Below are 16,598 nucleotides of genomic sequence, written 5' to 3'. Positions count from 1 at the left end.
CAGTGGCAGATATGTAAATCCGGGGTTTCCGTACCATTTCTTGCGCATTACGGTTCGAACACTCGAACACCTATACGGATTCTCCTGCACAGTGGCAGATATGTTAATACGGGGTTTACATACCATTTCTTGCGCATTACGGTTCGAACACTCGAACACCTATGCGGATTCTCCTACAAAGTGGCAGGTATGTAAATACGGGGTTTCCGTACAATTTCTTGCGCATTACGGTTCGAACACTCGAACACCTATACGGATTCTCCTGCACAGTGGCAGATATGTAAATACGGGGTTTCGGTACCATTTTTTGCGCATTACGGTTCGAACACTCGAACACCTATACGGATTCTCCTGCACAGTGGCAGATATATAAAAACGGGATTTACATACCATTTCTTGCGCATTACGGTTCGAACTCTCGAACACCTATACGGATTCTCCTGCACAGTGGCAGATATGTAAATACGGGGTTTCGGAACCATTTCTTGCGCATTACGGTTCGAACACTCGAACACCTATACGGATTCTCCTGCACAGTGGCAGATATGTAAATACGGGGTTTCCATACCATTTCTTGCGGATTACGGTTCGAACACTCGAACACCTATATGGATTCTCCTGCACATTGGCAGATATGTAAATACGGGGTTTCGGTACCATTTCTTGCGCATTACGGTTCGGACACTCGAACACCTATACGGATTCTCCTGCACAGTGGCAGATATGTAAATACGGGGTTTCGGTACCATTTCTGGCGCATTACGGTTCGAACACTCGAACACCTATACGGATTATCCAGCACAGTGGCAGATATATAAATACGGGGTTTGCAAACCATTTCTCACGCATTACGGTTCAAACACTCGAACACCTATACGGATTCTCCTGCACAGTGGCAGATATGTAAATACGGGGTTTCCGTACCATTTCTTGCGCATTACGGTTCGAACACTCGAACACCTATACGGATTCTCCTGCACAGTGGCAGATATGTAAAAACGGGGATTACATACCATTTCTTGCGCATTACGGTTCGAACACTCGAACACCTATACGGATTCTCCTGCACAGTGGCAGATATGTAAATACGGGGTTTCCGTACCATTTCTTGCGCAATACGGTTCGAACACTCGAACACCTATACGGATTCTCCTGCACAGTGGCAGATATGTAAATACGGGGTTTACATACCATTTCTTGCGCATTACGGTTCGAACACTCGAACACCTATTCGGATTCTCCTGCACAGTGGCAGATATGTAAATACGGGGTTTCGGTACCATTTTTTGCGCATTACGGTTCGAACACTCGAACACCTATACGGATTCTCCTGCACAGCGGCAGATATGTGAAAACGGGGTTTACATACCATTTCTTGCGCATTACGGTTCGAACAATCGAACACCTATACGGATTCTGCTGCACAGTGGCAGATATGTAAATACGGGGTTTCCGTACCATTTCTTGCGCATTACGGTTCGAACACTCGAACACCTATACGGATTCTCCTGCACAGTGGCAGATATGTAAAAACGGGGTTTACATACCATTTCTTGCGCATTACGGTTCGAACACTCGAACACCTATACGGATTCTCCTGCACAGTGGCAGATATGTAAATCCGGGGTTTCCGTACCATTTCTTGCGCATTACGGTTCGAACACTCGAACACCTATACGGATTCTCCTGCACAGTGGCAGATATGTTAATACGGGGTTTACATACCATTTCTTGCGCATTACGGTTCGAACACTCGAACACCTATGCGGATTCTCCTACAAAGTGGCAGGTATGTAAATACGGGGTTTCCGTACAATTTCTTGCGCATTACGGTTCGAACACTCGAACACCTATACGGATTCTCCTGCACAGTGGCAGATATGTAAATACGGGGTTTCGGTACCATTTTTTGCGCATTACGGTTCGAACACTCGAACACCTATACGGATTCTCCTGCACAGTGGCAGATATATAAAAACGGGATTTCCATACCATTTCTTGCGCATTACGGTTCGAACTCTCGAACACCTATACGGATTCTCCTGCACAGTGGCAGATATGTAAATACGAGGTTTCGGAACCATTTCTTGCGCATTACGGTTCGAACACTCGAACACCTATACGGATTCTCCTGCACAGTGGCAGATATGTAAATACGGGGTTTCCATACCATTTCTTGCGCATTACGGTTCGAACACTCGAACACCTATACGGATTCTCCTGCACATTGGCAGATATGTAAATACGGGGTTTCGGTACCATTTCTTGCGCATTACGGTTCGGACACTCGAACACCTATACGGATTCTCCTGCACAGTGGCAGATATGTAAATACGGGGTTTCGGTACCATTTCTGGCGCATTACGGTTCGAACACTCGAACACCTATACGGATTATCCAGCACAGTGGCAGATATATAAATACGGGGTTTGCAAACCATTTCTCACGCATTACGGTTCAAACACTCGAACACCTATACGGATTCTCCTGCACAGTGGCAGATATGTAAATACGGGGTTTCCGTACCATTTCTTGCGCATTACGGTTCGAACACTCGAACACCTATACGGATTCTCCTGCACAGTGGCAGATATGTAAAAACGGGGATTACATACCATTTCTTGCGCATTACGGTTCGAACACTCGAACACCTATACGGATTCTCCTGCACAGTGGCAGATATGTAAATACGGGGTTTCCGTACCATTTCTTGCGCAATACGGTTCGAACACTCGAACACCTATACGGATTCTCCTGCACAGTGGCAGATATGTAAATACGGGGTTTACATACCATTTCTTGCGCATTACGGTTCGAACACTCGAACACCTATTCGGATTCTCCTGCACAGTGGCAGATATGTAAATACGGGGTTTCGGTACCATTTTTTGCGCATTACGGTTCGAACACTCGAACACCTATACGGATTCTCCTGCACAGTGGCAGATATGTGAAAACGGGGTTTACATACCATTTCTTGCGCATTACGGTTCGAACAATCGAACACCTATACGGATTCTGCTGCACAGTGGCAGATATGTAAATACGGGGTTTCCGTACCATTTCTTGCGCATTACGGTTCGAACACTCGAACACCTATACGGATTCTCCTGCACAGTGGCAGATATGTAAAAACGGGGTTTACATACCATTTCTTGCGCATTACGGTTCGAACACTCGAACACCTATACGGATTCTCCTGCACAGTGGCAGATATGTAAATCCGGGGTTTCCGTACCATTTCTTGCGCATTACGGTTCGAACACTCGAACACCTATACGGATTCTCCTGCACAGTGGCAGATATGTTAATACGGGGTTTACATACCATTTCTTGCGCATTACGGTTCGAACACTCGAACACCTATGCGGATTCTCCTACAAAGTGGCAGGTATGTAAATACGGGGTTTCCGTACAATTTCTTGCGCATTACGGTTCGAACACTCGAACACCTATACGGATTCTCCTGCACAGTGGCAGATATGTAAATACGGGGTTTCGGTACCATTTTTTGCGCATTACGGTTCGAACACTCGAACACCTATACGGATTCTCCTGCACAGTGGCAGATATATAAAAACGGGATTTACATACCATTTCTTGCGCATTACGGTTCGAACTCTCGAACACCTATACGGATTCTCCTGCACAGTGGCAGATATGTAAATACGGGGTTTCGGAACCATTTCTTGCGCATTACGGTTCGAACACTCGAACACCTATACGGATTCTCCTGCACAGTGGCAGATATGTAAATACGGGGTTTCCATACCATTTCTTGCGCATTACGGTTCGAACACTCGAACACCTATACGGATTCTCCTGCACATTGGCAGATATGTAAATACGGGGTTTCGGTACCATTTCTTGCGCATTACGGTTCGGACACTCGAACACCTATACGGATTCTCCTGCACCGTGGCAGATATGTAAATACGGGGTTTCGGTACCATTTCTGGCGCATTACGGTTCGAACACTCGAACACCTATACGGATTATCCAGCACAGTGGCAGATATATAAATACGGGGTTTGCAAACCATTTCTCACGCATTACGGTTCAAACACTCGAACACCTATACGGATTCTCCTGCACAGTGGCAGATATGTAAATACGGGGTTTCCGTACCATTTCTTGCGCATTACGGTTCGAACACTCGAACACCTATACGGATTCTCCTGCACAGTGGCAGATATGTAAAAACGGGGATTACATACCATTTCTTGCGCATTACGGTTCGAACACTCGAACACCTATACGGATTCTCCTGCACAGTGGCAGATATGTAAATACGGGGTTTCCGTACCATTTCTTGCGCAATACGGTTCGAACACTCGAACACCTATACGGATTCTCCTGCACAGTGGCAGATATGTAAATACGGGGTTAACATACCATTTCTTGCGCATTACGGTTCGAACACTCGAACACCTATTCGGATTCTCCTGCACAGTGGCAGATATGTAAATACGGGGTTTCGGTACCATTTTTTGCGCATTACGGTTCGAACACTCGAACACCTATACGGATTCTCCTGCACAGTGGCAGATATGTGAAAACGGGGTTTACATACCATTTCTTGCGCATTACGGTTCGAACAATCGAACACCTATACGGATTCTGCTGCACAGTGGCAGATATGTAAATACGGGGTTTCCGTACCATTTCTTGCGCATTACGGTTCGAACACTCGAACACCTATACGGATTCTCCTGCACAGTGGCAGATATGTAAAAACGGGGTTTACATACCATTTCTTGCGCATTACGGTTCGAACACTCGAACACCTATACGGATTCTCCTGCACAGTGGCAGATATGTAAATCCGGGGTTTCCGTACCATTTCTTGCGCATTACGGTTCGAACACTCGAACACCTATACGGATTCTCCTGCACAGTGGCAGATATGTTAATACGGGGTTTACATACCATTTCTTGCGCATTACGGTTCGAACACTCGAACACCTATGCGGATTCTCCTACAAAGTGGCAGGTATGTAAATACGGGGTTTCCGTACAATTTCTTGCGCATTACGGTTCGAACACTCGAACACCTATACGGATTCTCCTGCACAGTGGCAGATATGTAAATACGGGGTTTCGGTACCATTTTTTGCGCATTACGGTTCGAACACTCGAACACCTATACGGATTCTCCTGCACAGTGGCAGATATATAAAAACGGGATTTACATACCATTTCTTGCGCATTACGGTTCGAACTCTCGAACACCTATACGGATTCTCCTGCACAGTGGCAGATATGTAAATACGGGGTTTCGGAACCATTTCTTGCGCATTACGGTTCGAACACTCGAACACCTATACGGATTCTCCTGCACAGTGGCAGATATGTAAATACGGGGTTTCCATACCATTTCTTGCGCATTACGGTTCGAACACTCGAACACCTATACGGATTCTCCTGCACATTGGCAGATATGTAAATACGGGGTTTCGGTACCATTTCTTGCGCATTACGGTTCGGACACTCGAACACCTATACGGATTCTCCTGCACCGTGGCAGATATGTAAATACGGGGTTTCGGTACCATTTCTGGCGCATTACGGTTCGAACACTCGAACACCTATACGGATTATCCAGCACAGTGGCAGATATATAAATACGGGGTTTGCAAACCATTTCTCACGCATTACGGTTCAAACACTCGAACACCTATACGGATTCTCCTGCACAGTGGCAGATATGTAAATACGGGGTTTCCGTACCATTTCTTGCGCATTACGGTTCGAACACTCGAACACCTATACGGATTCTCCTGCACAGTGGCAGATATGTAAAAACGGGGATTACATACCATTTCTTGCGCATTACGGTTCGAACACTCGAACACCTATACGGATTCTCCTGCACAGTGGCAGATATGTAAATACGGGGTTTCCGTACCATTTCTTGCGCAATACGGTTCGAACACTCGAACACCTATACGGATTCTCCTGCACAGTGGCAGATATGTAAATACGGGGTTTACATACCATTTCTTGCGCATTACGGTTCGAACACTCGAACACCTATTCGGATTCTCCTGCACAGTGGCAGATATGTAAATACGGGGTTTCGGTACCATTTTTTGCGCATTACGGTTCGAACACTCGAACACCTATACGGATTCTCCTGCACAGTGGCAGATATGTGAAAACGGGGTTTACATACCATTTCTTGCGCATTACGGTTCGAACAATCGAACACCTATACGGATTCTGCTGCACAGTGGCAGATATGTAAATACGGGGTTTCCGTACCATTTCTTGCGCATTACGGTTCGAACACTCGAACACCTATACGGATTCTCCTGCACAGTGGCAGATATGTAAAAACGGGGTTTACATACCATTTCTTGCGCATTACGGTTCGAACACTCGAACACCTATACGGATTCTCCTGCACAGTGGCAGATATATAAATCCGGGGTTTCCGTACCATTTCTTGCGCATTACGGTTCGAACACTCGAACACCTATACGGATTCTCCTGCACAGTGGCAGATATGTTAATACGGGGTTTACATACCATTTCTTGCGCATTACGGTTCGAACACTCGAACACCTATGCGGATTCTCCTACAAAGTGGCAGGTATGTAAATACGGGGTTTCCGTACAATTTCTTGCGCATTACGGTTCGAACACTCGAACACCTATACGGATTCTCCTGCACAGTGGCAGATATGTAAATACGGGGTTTCGGTACCACTTTTTGCGCATTACGGTTCGAACACTCGAACACCTATACGGATTCTCCTGCACAGTGGCAGATATATAAAAACGGGATTTACATACCATTTCTTGCGCATTACGGTTCGAACTCTCGAACACCTATACGGATTCTCCTGCACAGTGGCAGATATGTAAATACGGGGTTTCGGAACCATTTCTTGCGCATTACGGTTCGAACACTCGAACACCTATACGGATTCTCCTGCACAGTGGCAGATATGTAAATACGGGGTTTCCATACCATTTCTTGCGCATTACGGTTCGAACACTCGAACACCTATACGGATTCTCCTGCACATTGGCAGATATGTAAATACGGGGTTTCGGTACCATTTCTTGCGCATTACGGTTCGGACACTCGAACACCTATACGGATTCTCCTGCACCGTGGCAGATATGTAAATACGGGGTTTCGGTACCATTTCTGGCGCATTACGGTTCGAACACTCGAACACCTATACGGATTATCCAGCACAGTGGCAGATATATAAATACGGGGTTTGCAAACCATTTCTCACGCATTACGGTTCAAACACTCGAACACCTATACGGATTCTCCTGCACAGTGGCAGATATGTAAATACGGGGTTTCCGTACCATTTCTTGCGCATTACGGTTCGAACACTCGAACACCTATACGGATTCTCCTGCACAGTGGCAGATATGTAAAAACGGGGATTACATACCATTTCTTGCGCATTACGGTTCGAACACTCGAACACCTATACGGATTCTCCTGCACAGTGGCAGATATGTAAATACGGGGTTTCCGTACCATTTCTTGCGCAATACGGTTCGAACACTCGAACACCTATACGGATTCTCCTGCACAGTGGCAGATATGTAAATACGGGGTTTACATACCATTTCTTGCGCATTACGGTTCGAACACTCGAACACCTATTCGGATTCTCCTGCACAGTGGCAGATATGTAAATACGGGGTTTCGGTACCATTTTTTGCGCATTACGGTTCGAACACTCGAACACCTATACGGATTCTCCTGCACAGTGGCAGATATGTGAAAACGGGGTTTACATACCATTTCTTGCGCATTACGGTTCGAACAATCGAACACCTATACGGATTCTGCTGCACAGTGGCAGATATGTAAATACGGGGTTTCCGTACCATTTCTTGCGCATTACGGTTCGAACACTCGAACACCTATACGGATTCTCCTGCACAGTGGCAGATATGTAAAAACGGGGTTTACATACCATTTCTTGCGCATTACGGTTCGAACACTCGAACACCTATACGGATTCTCCTGCACAGTGGCAGATATGTAAATCCGGGGTTTCCGTACCATTTCTTGCGCATTACGGTTCGAACACTCGAACACCTATACGGATTCTCCTGCACAGTGGCAGATATGTTAATACGGGGTTTACATACCATTTCTTGCGCATTACGGTTCGAACACTCGAACACCTATGCGGATTCTCCTACAAAGTGGCAGGTATGTAAATACGGGGTTTCCGTACAATTTCTTGCGCATTACGGTTCGAACACTCGAACACCTATACGGATTCTCCTGCACAGTGGCAGATATGTAAATACGGGGTTTCGGTACCATTTTTTGCGCATTACGGTTCGAACACTCGAACACCTATACGGATTCTCCTGCACAGTGGCAGATATATAAAAACGGGATTTACATACCATTTCTTGCGCATTACGGTTCGAACTCTCGAACACCTATACGGATTCTCCTGCACAGTGGCAGATATGTAAATACGGGGTTTCGGAACCATTTCTTGCGCATTACGGTTCGAACACTCGAACACCTATACGGATTCTCCTGCACAGTGGCAGATATGTAAATACGGGGTTTCCATACCATTTCTTGCGCATTACGGTTCGAACACTCGAACACCTATACGGATTCTCCTGCACATTGGCAGATATGTAAATACGGGGTTTCGGTACCATTTCTTGCGCATTACGGTTCGGACACTCGAACACCTATACGGATTCTCCTGCACCGTGGCAGATATGTAAATACGGGGTTTCGGTACCATTTCTGGCGCATTACGGTTCGAACACTCGAACACCTATACGGATTATCCAGCACAGTGGCAGATATATAAATACGGGGTTTGCAAACCATTTCTCACGCATTACGGTTCAAACACTCGAACACCTATACGGATTCTCCTGCACAGTGGCAGATATGTAAATACGGGGTTTCCGTACCATTTCTTGCGCATTACGGTTCGAACACTCGAACACCTATACGGATTCTCCTGCACAGTGGCAGATATGTAAGAACGGGGATTACATACCATTTCTTGCGCATTACGGTTCGAACACTCGAACACCTATACGGATTCTCCTGCACAGTGGCAGATATGTAAATACGGGGTTTCCGTACCATTTCTTGCGCAATACGGTTCGAACACTCGAACACCTATACGGATTCTCCTGCACAGTGGCAGATATGTAAATACGGGGTTTACATACCATTCCTTGCGCATTACGGTTCGAACACTCGAACACCTATTCGGATTCTCCTGCACAGTGGCAGATATGTAAATACGGGGTTTCGGTACCATTTTTTGCGCATTACGGTTCGAACACTCGAACACCTATACGGATTCTCCTGCACAGTGGCAGATATGTGAAAACGGGGTTTACATACCATTTCTTGCGCATTACGGTTCGAACAATCGAACACCTATACGGATTCTGCTGCATAGTGGCAGATATGTAAATACGGGGTTTCCGTACCATTTCTTGCGCATTACGGTTCGAACACTCGAACACCTATACGGATTCTCCTGCACAGTGGCAGATATGTAAAAACGGGGTTTACATACCATTTCTTGCGCATTACGGTTCGAACACTCGAACACCTATACGGATTCTCCTGCACAGTGGCAGATATGTAAATCCGGGGTTTCCGTACCATTTCTTGCGCATTACGGTTCGAACACTCGAACACCTATACGGATTCTCCTGCACAGTGGCAGATATGTTAATACGGGGTTTACATACCATTTCTTGCGCATTACGGTTCGAACACTCGAACACCTATGCGGATTCTCCTACAAAGTGGCAGGTATGTAAATACGGGGTTTCCGTACAATTTCTTGCGCATTACGGTTCGAACACTCGAACACCTATACGGATTCTCCTGCACAGTGGCAGATATGTAAATACGGGGTTTCGGTACCATTTTTTGCGCATTACGGTTCGAACACTCGAACACCTATAAGGATTCTCCTGCACAGTGGCAGATATATAAAAACGGGATTTACATACCATTTCTTGCGCATTACGGTTCGAACTCTCGAACACCTATACGGATTCTCCTGCACAGTGGCAGATATGTAAATACGGGGTTTCGGAACCATTTCTTGCGCATTACGGTTCGAACACTCGAACACCTATACGGATTCTCCTGCACAGTGGCAGATATGTAAATACGGGGTTTCCATACCATTTCTTGCGCATTACGGTTCGAACACTCGAACACCTATACGGATTCTCCTGCACATTGGCAGATATGTAAATACGGGGTTTCGGTACCATTTCTTGCGCATTACGGTTCGGACACTCGAACACCTATACGGATTCTCCTGCACAGTGGCAGATATGTAAATACGGGGTTTCGGTACCATTTCTGGCGCATTACGGTTCGAACACTCGAACACCTATACGGATTATCCAGCACAGTGGCAGATATATAAATACGGGGTTTGCAAACCATTTCTCACGCATTACGGTTCAAACACTCGAACACCTATACGGATTCTCCTGCACAGTGGCAGATATGTAAATACGGGGTTTCCGTACCATTTCTTGCGCATTACGGTTCGAACACTCGAACACCTATACGGATTCTCCTGCACAGTGGCAGATATGTAAATACGGGGTTTACATACCATTTCTTGCGCATTACGGATCGAACACTCGAACACCTATTCGGATTCTCCTGCACAGTGGCAGATATGTAAATACGGGGTTTCGGTACCATTTCTTGCGCATTACGGTTCGAACACTAGAACACCTATACGGATTCTCCTGCACAGTGGCAGATATGTAAATACGGGGTTTCGGTACCATTTTTTGCGCATTAGGGTTCGAACAATCGAACACCTATACGGATTCTCCTGCACAGTGGCAGATATGTAAATACGGGGTTTCCGTACCATTTCTTGCGCATTACGGTTCGAACACTCGAACACCTATACGGATTCTCCTGCACAGTGGCAGATATGTAAATACGGGGTTTACATACCATTTCTTGCGCATTACGGTTCGAACACTCGAACACCTATTCGGATTCTCCTGCACAGTGGCAGATATGTAAATACGGGGTTTCCGTACCATTTCTTGCGCATTACGGTTCGAACTCTCGAACACCTATACGGATTCTCCTGCACAGTGGCAGATATGTAAAAACGGGGTTTACATACCATTTCTTGCGCATTACGGTTCGAACAATCGAACACCTATACGGATTCTGCTGCACAGTGGCAGATATGTAAATACGGGGTTTCCGTACCATTTCTTGTGCATTACGGTTCGAACACTCGAACACCTATACGAATTCTCCTGCACAGTGGCCGATATGTAAAAACAGGGTTTACATACCATTTCTTGCGCATTACGGTTCGAACAATCGAACACCTATACGGATTCTGCTGCACAGTGGCAGATATGTAAATACGGGGTTTCGGTACCATTTTTTGCGCATTACGGTTCGAACACTCGAACACCTATACGGATTCTCCTGCACAGTGGCAGATATGTAAAAACGGGGTTAACATACCATTTCTTGCGCATTACGGTTCGAACAATCGAACACCTATACGGATTCTGCTGCACAGTGGCAGATATGTAAATACGGGGTTTTCGTACCATTTCTTGCGCATTACGGTTCGAACACTCGAACACCTATACGGATTCTCCTGCACAGTGGCAGATATGTAAAAACGGGGTTTACATACCATTTCTTGCGCATTACGGTTCGAACAATCGAACACCTCTACGGATTCTGCTGCACAGTGGCAGATATGTAAATACGGGGTTTCCGTACCATTTCTTGCGCATTACGGTTCGAACACTCGAACACCTATACGGATTCTCCTGCACAGTGGCAGATATGTAAAAACGGGGTTTACATACCATTTCTTGCGCATTACGGTTCGAACACTCGAACACCTATACGGATTCTCCTGCACAGTGGCAGATATGTAAATACGGGGTTTCCGTACCATTTCTTGCGCATTACGGTTCGAACACTCGAACACCTATACGGATTCTCCTGCACAGTGGCAGATATGTAAATACGGGGTTTACATACCATTTCTTGCGCATTACGGTTCGAACACTCGAACACCTATTCGGATTCTCCTGCACAGTGGCAGATATGTAAATACGGGGTTTCGGTACCATTTCTTGCGCATTACGGTTCGAACACTCGAACACCTATACGGATTCTCCTGCACAGTGGTAGATATGCAAATACGGGGTTTACATACCATTTCTTGCGCATTACGGTTCGAACAATCGAACACCTATACGGATTCTCCTGCACAGTGGCAGATATGTAAATACGGGGTTTCGGTACCATTTTTTGCGCATTACGGTTCGAACACTCGAACACCTATACGGATTCTCCTGCACAGTGGCAGATATGTAAAAACGGGGTTTACATACCATTTCTTGCGCATTACGGTTCGAACAATCGAACACCTATACGGATTCTGCTGCACAGTGGCAGAGATGTAAATACGGGGTTTCCGTACCATTTCTTGCGCATTACGGTTCGAACACTCGAACACCTATACGGATTCTCCTGCACAGTGGCAGATATGTAAAAACGGGGTTTACATACCATTTCTTGCGCATTACGGTTCGAACACTCGAACACCTATACGGATTCTCCTGCACAGTGGCAGATATGTAAATCCGGGGTTTCCGTACCATTTCTTGCGCATTACGGTTCGAACACTCGAACACCTATACGGATTCTCCTGCACAGTGGCAGATATGTTAATACGGGGTTTACATACCATTTCTTGCGCATTACGGTTCGAACACTCGAACACCTATGCGGATTCTCCTACAAAGTGGCAGGTATGTAAATACGGGGTTTCCGTACAATTTCTTGCGCATTACGGTTCGAACACTCGAACACCTATACGTATTCTCCTGCACAGTGGCAGATATGTAAATACGGGGTTTCGGTACCATTTCTTGCGCATTACGGTTCGAACACTCGAACACCTATACGGATTCTCCTGTACAGTGGCAGATATGTAAATACGGGGTTTCCATACCATTTCTTGCGCATTACGGTTTGAACACTCGAACACCTATACGGATTCTCCTGCACATTGGCAGATATGTAAATACGGGGTTTCGGTACCATTTCTTGCGCATTACGGTTCGGACACTCGAACACCTATACGGATTCTCCTGCACAGTGGCAGATATGTAAATACGGGGTTTCGGTACCATTTCTGGCGCATTACGGTTCGAACACTCGAATACCTATACGGATTATCCAGCACAGTGGCAGATATATAAATACGGGGTTTGCAAACCATTTCTCACGCATTACGGTTCAAACACTCGAACACCTATACGGATTCTCCTGCACAGTGGCAGATATGTAAATACGGGGTTTCCGTACCATTTCTTGCGCATTATGGTTCGAACACTCGAACACCTATACGGATTCTCCTCCACAGTGGCAGATATGTAAATACGGGGTTTACATACCATTTCTTGTGCATTACGGATCGAACATTCGAACACCTATTCGGATTCTCCTGCACAGTGGCAGATATGTAAATACGGGGTTTCGGTACCATTTCTTGCGCATTACGGTTCGAACACTAGAACACCTATACGGATTCTCCTGCACAGTGGCAGATATGTAAATACGGGGTTTCGGTACCATTTTTTGCGCATTACGGTTCGAACAATCGAACACCTATACGGATTCTCCTGCACAGTGGCAGATATGTAAATACGGGGTTTCCGTACCATTTCTTGCGCATTACGGTTCGAACACTCGAACACCTATACGGATTCTCCTGCACAGTGGCAGATATGTAAATACGGGGTTTACATACTATTTCTTGCGCATTACGGTTCGAACACTCGAACACCTATTCGGATTCTCCTGCACAGTGGCAGATATGTAAATACGGGGTTTCCGTACCATTTCTTGCGCATTACGGTTCGAACTCTCGAACACCTATACGGATTCTCCTGCACAGTGGCAGATATGTAAAAACGGGGTTTACATACCATTTCTTGCGCATTACGGTTCGAACAATCGAACACCTATACGGATTCTGCTGCACAGTGGCAGATATGTAAATACGGGGTTTCCGTACCATTTCTTGCGCATTACGGTTCGAACACTCGAACACCTATACGGATTCTCCTGCACAGTGGCAGATATGTAAAAACGGGGTTTACATACCATTTCTTGCGCATTACGGTTCGAACAATCGAACACCTATACGGATTCTGCTGCACAGTGGCAGATATGTAAATACGGGGTTTCGGTACCATTTTTTGCGCATTACGGTTCGAACACTCGAACACCTATACGGATTCTCCTGCACAGTGGCAGATATGTAAAAACGGGGTTTACATACCATTTCTTGCGCATTACGGTTCGAACAATCGAACACCTATACGGATTCTGCTGCACAGTGGCAGATATGTAAATACGGGGTTTCCGTACCATTTCTTGCGCATTACGGTTCGAACACTCGAACACCTATACGGATTCTCCTGCACAGTGGCAGATATGTAAAAATGGGGTTTACATACCATTTCTTGCGCATTACGGTTCGAACAATCGAACACCTATACGGATTCTGCTGCACAGTGGCAGATATGTAAATACGGGGTTTCCGTACCATTTCTTGCGCATTACGGTTCGAACACTCGAACACCTATACGGATTCTCCTGCACAGTGGCAGATATGTAAAAACGAGGTTTACATACCATTTCTTGCGCATTACGGTTCGAACACTCGAACACCAATACGGATTCTCCTGCACAGTGGCAGATATGTAAATACGGGGTTTCCGTACCATTTCTTGCGCATTACGGTTCGAACACTCGAACACCTATACGGATTCTCCTGCACAGTGGCAGATATGTAAATACGGGGTTTACATACCATTTCTTGCGCATTACGGTTCGAACACTCGAACACCTATTCGGATTCTCCTGCACAGTGGCAGATATGTAAATACGGGGTTTCGGTACCATTTCTTGCGCATTACGGTTCGAACACTCGAACACCTATACGGATTCTCCTGCACAGTGGTAGATATGTAAATACGGGGTTTACATACCATTTCTTGCGCATTACGGTTCGAACAATCGAACACCTATACGGATTCTCCTGCACAGTGGCAGATATGTAAATACGGGGTTTCGGTACCATTTTTTGCGCATTACGGTTCGAACACTCGAACACCTATACGGATTCTCCTGCACAGTGGCAGATATGTAAAAACGGGGTTTACATACCATTTCTTGCGCATTACGGTTCGAACAATCGAACACCTATTCGGATTCTGCTGCACAGTGGCAGATATGTAAATACGGGGTTTTCGTACCATTTCTTGCGCATTACGGTTCGAACACTCGAACACCTATACGGATTCTCCTGCACAGTGGCAGATATGTAAAAACGGGGTTTACATACCATTTCTTGCGCATTACGGTTCGAACACTCGAACACCTATACGGATTCTCCTGCACAGTGGCAGATATGTAAATCCTGGGTTTCCGTACCATTTCTTGCGCATTACGGTTCGAACACTCAAACACCTATACGGATTCTCCTGCACAGTGGCAGATATGTTAATACGGGGTTTACATACCATTTCTTGCGCATTACGGTTCGAACACTCGAACACCTATGCGGATTCTCCTACAAAGTGGCAGGTATGTAAATACGGGGTTTCCGTACAATTTCTTGCGCATTACGGTTCGAACACTCGAACACCTATACGGATTCTCCTGCACAGTGGCAGATATGTAAATACGGGGTTTCGGTACCATTTTTTGCGCATTACGGTTCGAACACTCGAACACCTATACGGATTCTCCTGCACAGTGGCAGATATATAAAAACGGGATTTACATACCATTTCTTGCGCATTACGGTTCGAACTCTCGAACACCTATACGGATTCTCCTGCACAGTGGCAGATATGTAAATACGGGGTTTCGGAACCATTTCTTGCGCATTACGGTTCGAACACTCGAACACCTATACGGATTCTCCTGCACAGTGGCAGATATGTAAATACGGGGTTTCCATACCATTTCTTGCGCATTACGGTTCGAACACTCGAACACCTATACGGATTCTCCTGCACATTGGCAGATATGTAAATACGGGGTTTCGGTACCATTTCTTGAGCATTACGGTTCGGACACTCGAACACCTATACGGATTCTCCTGCACAGTGGCAGATATGTAAATACGGGGTTTCGGTACCATTTCTGGCGCATTACGGTTCGAACACTCGAACACCTATACGGATTATCCAGCACAGTGGCAGATATATAAATACGGGGTTTGCAAACCATTTCTCACGCATTACGGTTCAAACACTCGAACACCTATACGGATTCTCCTGCACAGTGGCAGATATGTAAATACGGGGTTTCCGTACCATTTCTTGCGCATTACGGTTCGAACACTCGAACAACTATACGGATTATCCAGCACAGTGGCAGATATGTAAATACGGGGTTTACATACCATTTCTTGCGCATTACGGATCGAACACTCGAACACCAATTCGGATTCTCCTGCACAGTGGCAGATATGTAAATACGGGGTTTCGGTACCATTTCTTGC

Source organism: Camellia sinensis, chromosome 15 (assembly GCF_055761805.1).
Source record: "Camellia sinensis isolate YWXY chromosome 15, ASM5576180v1, whole genome shotgun sequence".
In the NCBI taxonomy this organism is placed as follows: domain Eukaryota; kingdom Viridiplantae; phylum Streptophyta; class Magnoliopsida; order Ericales; family Theaceae; genus Camellia; species Camellia sinensis.
Note: the sequence above shows the minus strand (reverse complement) of the source record.